Below are 13,967 nucleotides of genomic sequence, written 5' to 3' on the forward strand. Positions count from 1 at the left end.
GGCCAGAAGACTGGCAAGTATTATAATCCGGCATAGTTATTTTTAATGTAAAGAAATGTAACATTGTGTTACAAAAGGTGAGCGTAGGATAATATTTGAAGAAGAATAATGATATTTTTTTCTTATAGTAAAGAGATACAAACGCAGTGAAATGTCAAAAACGTTTCTAAAATTTCGTAGGTGTCAGAACCGATTAGCATCTCAACATAGGGTTGTCGGAATATAGGAATGTCGGAACATAGGGGTGTCGGAATATAGGGATGTCGGAACATAGGGGTGTCGGAATATAGGTTTGTAACCCCGTGCCCCCTCAGAAGGTAGACATTTTTGAAAAATGCAACCAAAATGAAGTCATTTGGTGCATACATGAGGATTTTCATTCTTGATCATTAAGAATACAGTACATGTACACAGAACCAAAGGCCTTACACAAACGCAGGCTTTGATATAAGCCTATTATTGATATTTGGGTAAGTCTGGCAAGTGGAGGGGACAGTTAATATTGTGTCCTCCACCCTTCAGAAAGTGGGGGGACGTGTCCCCTGTCCCCCCCCCCCATGATCGACGCCCCTGGTAACACCTAAACCGGGATGGGAGGATTAGTATGAGACCATTCCAGGGGCAATTTCTAAATTCTGACGGGGAGAGATACTAATTTGCTTGACGCTGTTCAGACACCCGTTGGGGGAGGTGGGATCCCTATTAAGGATGGGGGGTACTACCAATGATGCGGTTTGCGAAAACGAGTTGCGCAGCAAAGACTACACGCAGTCAGATGATACTGGTATCTCCACTCCTGAAGATGATCAAGTTATGTTGATGAAATTATTGCGTAATTCAGAGTACATTCAGAGTAAGGAACAAATGAAGAGTATCTGTGAAGAATACAAGACTCAGATCGGAAATATATTGTCTTTGACGCAGACTCAGACAAATAGACCAGAGATCTGGAACGGGAATTAAAGAACCAAGCTATGTGCCAGCCCAGCGTGTACCCCATGTCACATCCGACTGTGGCAGGACAGAGAATTGTTGATTCTCACCATTCTCACTACTGGTGATACCGGTGTCTGCAAGCAGAGGACAGCTAGAAAACATAATTTCAACTGTTACAACTGTAGGAAGCGTGGTCATATGGCGAGAGATTGTACGGCTCCATGTAAGGAATGTGGCGAGTCGGGTCATATTTCCTTGTCCAGAAACAGGTAAGGATCAGGGTAGCAAACATCATGTAGGACAGATTAGGAGGAGCCATACTTTTTATAATGTATCGGATTATTATAAAAGGTGTGGCCGACGATGTTGATAATTCTGTTTTGGGCACTCTGGTTGAGGAGTGGGTAAGTGTAATTAATCGATTGTGTAAATGTATGATAGATACTGGTTCGCAACAATCCATGATAAGCCAGTCCTATTATGACAAGTTTACTCCTCTCAGTGAGCTCTTGCATATTCAGGGAGTGACGATATAGCCTATTCGATACAGTGGTGTAGTGGAGGTTACAGTGTCTCTCCCGAAGCAGTTATTTGGCGATAGTAGTGATAAGTTAATATTAGCACTAGTTGTCCAGGACAACGCATATACATGTTAGGTAACAATCTCTGCTGGGACAAAATGGTTGAACCCGTATATGGTGCTAAAGGTAAGGTCAAGAAGAGGATTTCGGTGACCGGTCGTATGGGCACTGTCAGGGTATATAGAAATCTGTCCCTCCCAGAATAAAACTTGATGTCATGATAGAACCAAGTGGTAAGTGGTCTGGAGATGGTGTGGCTGACTAGTCCAATGATTGTTACTGCAGAGGGTGGGCGGAAGAGATCCAGTGTACCATTAATAACAAATGTTTGACTGCAACCATAACAAATTGTCAAAGGGAGAATATGACCTTGGTCGATGTGATATCATCAAGCATAATATCAACTTGACAATTGACGAACCTTTCAAACAGCCATAGAGACACATACCTCCATCACTTTATGATGAAGTTAGGATGCAAATAAGAGGTATGTTGGATAATGGCGTGATACAGAAATCAAGTAGTCCATGGGCATCTGCGATCGTTTTGGTTAAGGTACGAGATGGATCTACTTGCATATGTGTAAATTACCGGAAATGTAATAGTGCTACCATTGGAGATGCATACCACATGCCTGTATAGAGGAAAGTACGGACGTACAGGAACACAACCTGAAATTGAAACATACACAATGCCAGTTTTTCTGTAAGCTTGTGAAGTACCTGGGGCATGTGGCGTCCTCAGAAGGCGTGGAGACGGACCAAGAAAAGATCAAGGTATTGAAGACATGGCGAGTGCCTGCCAACGTCCATGAGCTATGCACGTTTCTTGAGTTTGCTGGCTATTACAGATGATATGTACCAGGGTACTCTGTGATCGCCCGGCCACTGAATGACTTGACAGCAGAGCAATTCTTTAGAATGAAATGGGGGAGCAAGACCCAAGGCACATGGAAGAACCCATCACCAGAGTGCCAGAGAGCTTTTGATACATTGATATTAAAGTTGACAGCACCACCAGTATTAACATATGCTGATTATCAGCGTCCATTTGAGCTTAATACGGATGTAAGTATGTCTGGATTGGGAGCTGCGCTATACCAAACACAGAGAGTGAATGGGGAAGAGGTGTTGAGGCCAGTGGCCTGTGTCAGTAGACGATTAACCAAATCTGAGAGGTACTACCTGGTGCTTAAACTATAGTTTCTGGCTCTTGAATAGGCTGTGAAAGAAAAATTGCATCAATACCTATACGGCAACCACACAGAGGTTTTGACAGATAATAACCCGCTGATATATGTGTCGACCACAACCAAGTTAGACACGGCAGGCAAGACACTGTTGGTGGGCTGTTTTGAGCAATTATGATTTGACCAATCGTTACAGACCTGGACGTCAGAATGCAGATGCTGGGAAAGCCCATGTTACCTTCACAGTAGAGGATTTGGAGAGACTTCAGAAAGAGGACCCAACCATTAGCAAACTTCGCTACTACAAGAAGAAAGGGAGGCAAATGAACAAGGCAGGAAAAGAACACGAGTCTGAAGAGTTGAACCTTGCCCTCCATGAATGGAACAAATTATGTTTCAGGAAGGGAGTCTTGTATGTAGACGGCACACTAGAGATGGTCGAGTGTACTTTTAGCTGGTTCTTACGAGCAGTCATCGGCCTTTTGCGCTTGTTGGGGCACATGATAAATCTGGACACATTGGGCAAGATCGTACCTTGGACTTGCTTAGAGCAAGGTTTTATTGGTTGCGCATGAGTCATGATGTGAGGAGTAAAGTTCCTTCCGGACTGAAGACTTGGGACCCTTGAAACATCTGGAGTCTCAACAACCTATGGAACTAGTCTTCCTGAACTTTTTGTCTTTGGAGTCAAAGAGTGGTGTGAAGGACACCCTCCCCATATTACCTAATTAAATGTTTGGTAGGCAGCCAAGGTTAGCAATGGATGTCCATCTTGGTGTCAGACCCAATGACAATTGTCCTGGAAAGCCAGAGTGTTATGTTGAAGACCTAAAGGAAAGGATGAAATTTGACTATGAGCAAGCCGCAAAGTCAGCTGGCAAATTGAGGGCACAGAATAAGGTTTGTTATGATAAGAACATGCATAGGACTACTTTTATCGAAGGTGACAAGGTCCTAGAGCGTGATGTCTGTGTTTGAGAAAAGGCTAATATCGCCAACAGATGAGAAGAGCAAGCTTGTTAGCAAGCGAAGGATTGTTAAGCGGATAGATGTAAATGCCCCTGTCTATAACGTTCGACAGGACAGTAGTGGAAAGCTGAGGACTCTTCACCAGAACTTGTTGAAACCTTGCAACATTGAATTTGCGTATGGTGCTGATCGAGTGAATGTGCCAGATTTAAAGAATTCAGGCAGACGGGTGAAGGGAAAAGCTGAAAACCAGAGGAAAGCTGCAGACTTGAAGCACTCGGTTGATTCTATCTCTTGCACCACTGAGTGTGACATGGAAACTGCAGTGTCAGTGACGTTGAACCCTCAGACCCAGCTGCTCTGACCTGAACAGGGTATAGATCAATTGGTGGTGAGTCTGAATCCATGGAAGGTCCTGAGTCTCTGCTTGATACGAGGATTGAGTGACTGAACATAAGGGTTTACCCTTCAAAGCTATGAAGCTTTGAAGTATGATAGTAATAGCATTGAGGTTGTGGTGTAAACTGAATCAAGAATGAGTAACTCATATGACGAGTCGAGTGATAGTAGTTGTGTACGTCCCTTGCGATGATATTTGCATGCAAGACATCCGCCAGAAAGGTATGGTTGGAGTACATGATGTTTAAAACTGAAGACCGATGATACATTGATATCGTCACTTTTGTACATTTTATCTGAGTTATGCATACCAAAGTCGTGTAAAGAGAAGTTGCATAGAGCCAAACATTATTAGTTGGTTTCGGTAATTGCATTTTGAATTATTTGTTGTTTGCATTTGCTTTGTCAATGTTGAGAACATGTTGATTTTGTATTTGCGAGGTAGCATTAATGACTGGCATGTGGACTATGATAAGGATCAGCTAAGAGGAGATGAACCAACTAAGTTACCATTTCATGTGTTTTCTGCTGTGAGTCTTTGAACTAGCGCACATTCAGCATTAACACGCGGCTTGTGGCAGTGTATATCGCTTTGGGCTTACAGATGTTTAGGGGAGTTCCCTGTCTTTGTCATGGGACACTCTTGGGCATGAAAAGGGGATAGAATTAATCAGATCTTCCCGGGCCCTGACCACTGGCATGGGATAACTTGATTTACCAAAACATGGAGCATTAACATGTCATTTTGGATGTCCTTATCGCCTTACTACCAGAAGAAGTTGCCAGAAAGTTTTGGGCGGTGATGAACATATGTCTTGGTGGTATCGTTGACTGTTTGCAGATGTATCAGTTCTCTGGTTGCAAGTTCTACTTTGAGAGGATAGAGACTTTTTAACCCATTTTTGTACCCTCTCTACCGATTACTAGCTGTTTTGTTTGCACTTTAATGGGAAGTATGGATTCCGGTAAACCAGCTGAAGCACTGAGCTGTTGATCACAATAATTCTTTTCTTATAGCTGTAGATATGAATCTAGCTGGTAGCTGTGGTATTGAGAATTGGTGAGGGCGGGTGCACATAACCTAATTCGGGGGAGTGAGTAACCAAGAGCTGTGTATGGTTAGTACCCCGACTGAAACACTGGTGCAATCCTTGCTTGCAAGCAAGAGTGCCTAAGAATAACTATGGCGTCATTGTCTGGATGTATTTTTCGTGTATTGTATTTTACTGTAGACAGTATGGTTTCTCTGCTTATAATTTTCATTTTTTAATATCTTTCACATTTGAGTGTGTTTCTATTGAAATCTGTCAGCTGTGATTTGGGAGAGGCTTTGCCTTTCCCACGTGATGGGTAACGTGATTGAGTAGGCATGCGCAAAATATTAAATATTAAAATATTAAGGAAAATACTAAAGGGGGGTATACCTTCAGTATATTTGTTAAAGCGAGTTTTGAGGTTGTTTTGATTTGTGTCCTGACTGTGTTGCCATGGTGACAGGCCGCATATTGGAAGGTTAATTTGCATTGTTTAGCGTACCACCTGTAGTAGGGTTGTTTTGGTACATCCCTCACCTTTAGTTGCATATACATTTTGCAATAATAATAAATACCTTCATTGGGGCCATATCCCAACAAATGCTTTGTATGTGAAGGTCACCCGGGTAACTCAGGTCAAGTGTGTGTTCTTTTGAGTGCGCCCTTCAGTGTTAAATTCGAGTAAAGCATATAGTGTATTTTGACTAATCTGTCATTTCATTATTAAACCTGTTGATTGATACATGCCGCTTGTTTTCACTGTGTTGTATTCCTTGCATGGTACCGAAGTCGTCTGCGACGGTAGACATGTTAGCCCTAAGATTATTATTTGTTCTCCTCCCACTTATAGTCCATTTTAGCCGGTACTGGGAAGTGAAATATTAAATTTGCAACAATCACCTCAACTTGTGGAAATGTTTCCATATTTTTCATATTTTCATATAATGTGCATGATGTGGTGTGGTAAAATATTTCTCATTTATTTCATTATACGAGATCTCATGTGTAATTTGAATAATTGCTCATCGTCTTGATAACTTATAATAATATAACATTAAACAACATGAATCCTTAAAGGGCATTTTCGAATTATACCAACATTTTCTAGTTTCTACTGGTAAATATGATATAAATATAGGGTTTATCTAGTAGCGTCACAGCCCAGTCTCCATTCCACACCCAACCAGTCCAATAAAACGGAGACAGCTTCTAGATCCCGATCCGTCTGTGAATTATCTATTTTATACGTGTTCACGGTTATTTAGAGCAACGTATTAGTCAAGGAGCTGATTTTCGTAAGTGGACTACAACAATAGTTTCGTTCAACATTACACACCAGGTAGATACCATGTACAGTTGTTTGGATGTATCCACAACGAATCTGGTCATCTTTATGAATACTACTTTGGAATATAGGCATTCTTGCTGCTTTTGTACCATCAACCAGCATCAAGTAGACATTAAATATTTATTTTGAAATCAATTATGTATTTCGATGTATATAGATGTCTTCATGAAGAGTCTGTGTAAATAATTTATGTGGACTTGTTGATAATATGTAAATAATGTCTGAGCAGTGCAACACTGAGACTCATTACTAACATTAATTGCTGACTTACATGTATCCAGTTGGCTTTCGTAAGTGGCCAACACAATTCGGTTCTATGAACCTTATACACCAGCTCTGAAACCACCCCTTGTTCAAAAGATTTCTCAGTGATATTTTTAGATTTAAATAGGATGTACATTATTTAGTAGCATCACAGTCCATTCTCCATAAACACCCAGCCAGTCCAATTAAGTAGAGACAGCTTCTAGATCCTGATTCCTCTGTAAGTTATCTATTTTATACGTGCTCATGGTTATTTAGAGTAATGTCAAGTGATTATTTTCGTCAATGAGATAATTCCTCTATTGGTAGCATCCCAGTCTCAGTGATTTTTCGTTGGCCAAGGTTTGAAATGACATTGACTGGATCATAAAACATTTGACTAGACGACTAGAGTTGTTGAGATTTGTGGTTAATATGACATGTTAAAACTCGCAGCATAGATAATAGGAAGCTGCAAATTTAGATTGGAAAAGGTTCCTCACGAACATAGCCATGACAGTTTTGAGATTACCAATCTATCTGTTCCATATTTGTAGCATGTATTACAATTATGTTAACGTGGTATAGTGTAATAGAAAAGATGGCTCTGGTATAATTAGAAAGTGCTGTCAAGGTGACATATGTCTGAAACTGGCCTTAAGATTTTCAAATATTTAACTCGTCCACAATGTGAGGGCTTCTAAATATAGGCATATTTTGTTAGTCACAGTAAACATCCCTGAATGCCTTACTGCTTTCTCTACAATGTATATATTCAGATGTATATATTATGTTACTATTCGCATTTCTGTTTTGCATACAGATTTCATCGTTTGTCGAACGCGTCAATAAATATGAAGAAGGTACGAATTGCTGCTTACATATGGTGAGTGTTTGAATGTCTCACAATACTATAAGAAAACTTACTCTGAGTCGGATGGAATATAGAAAGCTGTCCATTTATACACGTGACACTTTTTTTCCAAATAAATTTTTACCGCTTCGTGATCGAGAGTATCTTGATGCTCTTCGTTAGGATGTGGTTTGGTAACATCAGAGACTCCGGACTCTAGGCACTGTATTTTGAAGTAGTTGAAATGAACATATAATAACATCCAATAATAATACCCACATGGTAAAGATAAAATTACAAGAATAATACAATAAATAATAACATTATTAAGAATAGTAATGATAAATAATAGTTAAAGATGAAAAATCAAAACCTAGCTTGCAGCTAGTCAAGTCTGACTTCCTGTGAATATTAAAGTTGACTTTTTGAAAAAATTTAGCGGGCTTCTTGCATTATTCGTGATAAACAAAATAGTATTCAACACTAAGGATTTATAAGTGACACGAAAATAGATAAATTTAATAAAAATAAGTAACTATATAACAATTGATATTTGAATGATCCTGTTTCAAATGATTGCTGTTCCATAACTTTAACACAATGTAATGACATTGAGAACTGGCCGGCTGCAGGTCGGAACAGCTCCGGGGGACTCCGAAACTGATATATACTTTGGCCGAGGATAAGCCATAATGCTCCAGTTTAGACAAAATAACATTGTGGTGGATTGAATCAATTGCTTTCCAAAAACTATAAATATGCCAATTGTATGTTTACTTTCGTGTAAAGTAATTTACTTAAATTAATTAATTAAGAACAATGTTTTGTGGGGTTTTTTTTCTAAATTCATATTGATGTTCATAACACATATTAAATTTGTAAAGGTACTCAATGATTTGGGTGTTGCAAATAGTTTTTAAAATTGTATTCAATTGCCATTTTTCTCATCAACACAATCTTGGTAGAGTAAGTTTAATTGGTAAATTTTTAACCTTCTAGTTGGGAAATAATTGTTTGTATTGCGACCTGATTTGTTAAATCTTCCACTCCTTGTCATCTTGCCATCGCTGTCATACATCGGAGCCTGATGTTTCTGTGTCTTTTTGTATCGTGCACGTACTGCAAGGACGATTTCCTTCATACACTGTCACAGTGTTGGTAAATCCACATTTTCCACACTTTATTGAACATAAAAAAAGGCACTGATAAATGTATGTTATAGCCGTAGCCCCTCAGCTATCTCTACAGTTTACCGATATCTGGAAGCCACGCGCTTCCATTTCTACTGAAAGCATGAAACATCTCCACATAGGACTGTAGTCTTGCGATATTTACACAAGTTATATCGACCAATGTATGTAAGTAGAAACCTCAAAAGACTATGGGTAATTGCAGGCAATGTGCTGCGTACTTGCACAATAATAACATGTCACCTAAAACGCTTTTCAATATCCCGAAATATGGCGTAATTCCCCATAATACTGTTTCTGTGCTTTTGTTTTTCTTTTGGAACGTGAAAAGAGGTTTGGTACCCCTTTAAGTGCGGGCCGTTGCCATCGGCTTGTCTACGCGGTTCTGTGATCGTTACATACTTTATTTTACCAGTAAATCTAAACGTTCAATGGCTGAGATAATCAATTGATTTTTAAAATATTGTTCAATGCAACTTGTCAATATAAAATTATTTCATCTGTGGAGCACATGTACTCACTCATTTCCGAACACAAAGCACCACATTTTTGTCCATAAAGGTCGCATATCTTTTTGTCTCATATAGTGTGGTATACTTTTTTATTTATTTGTTATTTGTTATTTGTTATTTGTTTTAGTGTAACTTGTCCGTAATGTTCAGTAATGTTTATATACGTATATTGTTCACTACCATTTTATTCTACAATTTGTGTTTTGTTGATGCAGGATACGAACGAGTTGGCAGTTTTGGGGACACAAGTGACAGGGCCATTCCAACACTGGAGGGTTCAGACGATCGACTGGATGGTAGCTACACATCGCGAGTAGATGCAATAGAGAAATGTACCGAAGTAGCAAAAGATCTTGGTTATAAGATGTTTGGGGTGCAAAACGGTGGTTGGTGTGCATCTAGTGACACTGCGCATACAAATTTTAATAAATACGGTTCATAAAGTGCATGTCTCAGTGATGGAGAAGGTGGGCCATGAGCAAATGAGGTGTATGTACTACGCGATACAGGTAATCATGAAATGTGAAACTATGAAAGCACTGGAATTTTCCGGTATTTATCAAAGTATTAATCAGAAGAAAATGTTGACACTTATACGTGGCCCATACCGCGAATAATGCAGCAATACTTTTACTGGTGATTCTACGAGTTGGACCGTTTCAATGAATCTCCAAACTGCAGTAATAATTAGTCTGGTAGATCTGTTTTTTCTGTTACTCATCCCAATACTTCCAGTATACCTCTACTTGTTTTTATATTGTTATTTAACTATTACTTTAAAATTAGTAACCATATCCACATTTACTCGTTAAGCGTGTTTTTTTTCAATGTTCCATGTTATTGTGATTTATTCTGAACATCCTCTGCACATTCCAATCTTCGACTACAACACTTGTTTGTGTATAACACCACATTTTATGTATATTTTGTACATTGAAATGTATCACGAAAGTTGACAAATCTCAGAGAAACTATAATTACGACGAAAAATTTCAATTTTGTGAAATTCGTAGAACCTTCACTAAACCGTCATATTCATTCAATATGCATTATCAACGACATGGAATTCACCCACCTATGTCATTTATCTAAAAATGTATTCTTTTGTATAGATAATTACCGTAGATGATACTATTTTTCGTTTATGTCTCTTCCACGTTCAATCATTAGATACATCGTATGCGGTACCCGGAGAACACGTACACGTTGGATGTTATAAAGATACGAGTGACCGAGCCATTCCGACACTTGAAAGAACCGACGCCCGTCTTGATGGCTCATATATATCTCGTAAACACTCAATACATAAATGTGCTCAGGTAGCACGTGATCGTGGTTTTAAGATGTTTGCTGTGCAAAACGGAGGTTGGTGTGCATCTGGCGGTGATGCGTTATATACGTTTGATAAAGATGGCGCATCGACAGGTTGTGCTACAGATGGAGAGGGTGTACCATGGGCGAACGATGTGTACATACTAAAAGATAAAGGTATAACAAAAATAGTTAGTAGTGTAACAATAAGACTTACTCTGCTGTTGAAAACGACACATGACTGTCTTTGAAATATATTTCCTGGAATCAGCTTTGATCAAAAGAGCATTATGGTAGAACAGAAACATCCCTTTTTGGCTAACTTCTTTTTAATGACAGGGGAAAGTTCGAGCTCATAGATTGAGACAGATTCTGGGTAATATGTGGCTAGTAATCACTTATGTCGCAAGGCATGTAGGCGGTTTATACACTGTAATTTGCAAGAATGATTGATGGAGACACCTTCTAGTTGGCATGCCAGTCTTTACTTCACAGAGTGAAAAAAAATCTTGATTGGTACTATGATATTTACTTAATTCTGATTGATATATCAGTGTCCCTTATTTGGGACAGTTCTCGATTTATTGATTGGTTGCCTACACACTGCTCCCTATATCTAAGATAAATATTTGGTTCGATGGAATCATAAACTGATTTTATGGTGATCACAGTTATCAATGGAAGGTATTCTGTAGGTAGTACAGAGTGGGTAAGCAACTTTCACATTACAGATTATTTGTATATTTTGTCAAAGATTTATTGTGACGTCACACAGTGATAGTCATTGAAGGCCATAGTATATAATTTATTCAATCTATAAACTTATTTTCCAGAATATGCTAGGCTGGTTTGTTTCCGCGATACATACGATAGAGCCATACCGACCCTTGAAGGTACCGATAGCCGGTTAGAGGGTGCCTACAAGTCACGAGCAGACGCCATAGACAAATGTGCAGAAGTGTCTGGTGACAATGGGTTTAAAATATTTGGCGTACAGGATGGTGGTTGGTGTGCATCCAATGCAACTGCACTCGCAACGTATAACAAATATGGAACATCTGACGCATGTGGTACTGATGGAGAAGGTGGACCATGGGCCAATGATGTCTACATACATATTAAACGAGGTATGGATGTATTGTTATGTAAACCATGTAATTACATTGTATAATAATACTTTATTTTATCGGGCCTCTACATAATCACATAATCATCGTTAAATATCAATCTCGACCTGGCAAAGTTTATACTGGCTTGTAAATATGTTAAAGTCCTGCATGTGCAACATATATAAATTTGGTTGCTGAGAATTACTTCATCAAACTTCTCTACTCTTCCACTGTTGTTTGCTGTATCTTCAACTTTAGCTGTTTTCATCGGTTCCGGACCGGCATTCCACATCAAATCGTGCATAAAAATATATAGTACAGTGGTGCACGTCTTAGCAACGTAGAACTTTCTGTGATATAGCATCATCCCCAAGAATATGACCAACCCAATTAGTGGTGCTATAACACAGATTAGTTATTGATTATCACTTCCATAAATATCTCATATGTTTGTATTCTCTAGTATATCTACAAGTCGGATGTTTCAAAGACACGAGTACAAGAGCCATAGCCACTCTCGAAGGCACAGATGATCGACTAGATTGTTCATACACCACTCGTACAAATCCATTACAGAAATGTGCAGCAGTTGCCCGTGAACAAGGTTTTCAAATGTTCGCTCTTCAGAACGGGGGTTGGTGTGCAGGTAGTAGTACTGCGACTTCTACTTTTGGTACATATGGCGATTCTTTAGATTGCAAAAGTGATGGTGAAGGTGGACCTTGGGCAAAGGAAGTGTATGTGTTCACCTATAACAGTGGTAGGTATAAGAACAATCAATTGCATGTGTTGATATTACATATAAATACGAAACAAATATATATCTGAAAGCCTACAATCACGAATGTGTTTCAGAATTTGGAAAGATGTCAATGTCATAAAACTGATCGTTACATTTACCAAACATCACCACTGTGCTACGTACTGTTTCCAATTTAAAATTGAAGACTTAAAATGCTTATCTAAACTAATATATATATTAATTTAATTTCTCTAATGGCGAAAGTGTGATAGATTTCTGCTAATATTTGTATGCATGTGCACTGTATGATTAGACTAGGGCAATCGTTTTGTTTGATATTTCTTCTTCGTATGTTTTCCCCAGAATACTCTAGAATTGGTTGTTTTGGCGACACATCTGATAGAGCTATACCAACGCTGGAAAGAACTGATGACCGATTGGATGGTTTCTACCAGACACGAGCAGATGCTATTGGGAAGTGCGCAGCGGTATCTAGTGATCACGGTTATTCGATATTTGGTTTGCAAGATGGCGGTTGGTGTGCATCCGGTGCATCTGCAGTAGAAACCTTCAGTAAACATGATGTGTCAACAGATTGCAATACTGACAGAGAAGGTGGTCCATGGGCAAATGATGTCTTCATTTTCACAAACACCCCAGGTATGCAGAATTGCATTAGTTCTCGTTTGGATTCGGGTACATATGTGCATGAGTATGTGTGTCCGTGTTTGAGTACATCAGAAGCTTTGTGTCGTAAGTGTTATTATTACGAACTTCGTACATTCACGATGGCCAAATGGCGGTAATTTTATCGTATGAAACTCAAAATCACACATGAACATATTTCGTTGAAACGTAGTTCATCTTTTGAAGATAACCCGGCCAATGTGATTAAACAACGATGTTTCCTATCCACATATTTAACAAACCTCTACTGATTTAAATCAAACTTTGCACTATAAATCTTATCCTCGCAGATCGACTTTCACTCATCTAATGACAATACTTTGTGTTCGCTCTGCAAAATGGAGGCTGGTGTGCATCAAATAGATATGCAGTTGAGACATTTGGTAAATATGGTGCATACACTGCATGTGCCAACGAACGATGGAGAAAGTGGACCATGGGCAAACGAAGTTTATATATACACAAACGACAAGGGTAGGTATACAAAAATATAAACGTTGTTTATAAATTAAAAGGTGGCATGACGAGAGCAGAATTACATGTGTTCTCCTGTAAACATAATATGCCAATTAAAATAGTATAATTGTGATATCTTGACTTGTAATATTTTCCCAGAATACACTAGACTTGGTTGTTTTGGAGATACAGCTAATAGAGCCATACCAACCCTTGAAGGTACCGCCTGGATGGTTCTTATGGGTCACGCGCATACCCCATCGAAATATGTGCTCAAGCAGCTCGTGCTCGTGGTTTTAAGATGTTTGGTGTGCAGAATGGTGGTTGGTGTGCGTCCAGCGAAAATGCAGAAGAGACGTATACTAAATATGGAACATCTACAGCCTGTAAATCTGATGGAGAAGGTGG

The sequence above is a fragment of the Saccoglossus kowalevskii genome, chromosome 22 (genome assembly GCF_978046115.1).
Source record: "Saccoglossus kowalevskii chromosome 22, keSacKowa6.1, whole genome shotgun sequence".
Taxonomy (NCBI): domain Eukaryota; kingdom Metazoa; phylum Hemichordata; class Enteropneusta; family Harrimaniidae; genus Saccoglossus; species Saccoglossus kowalevskii.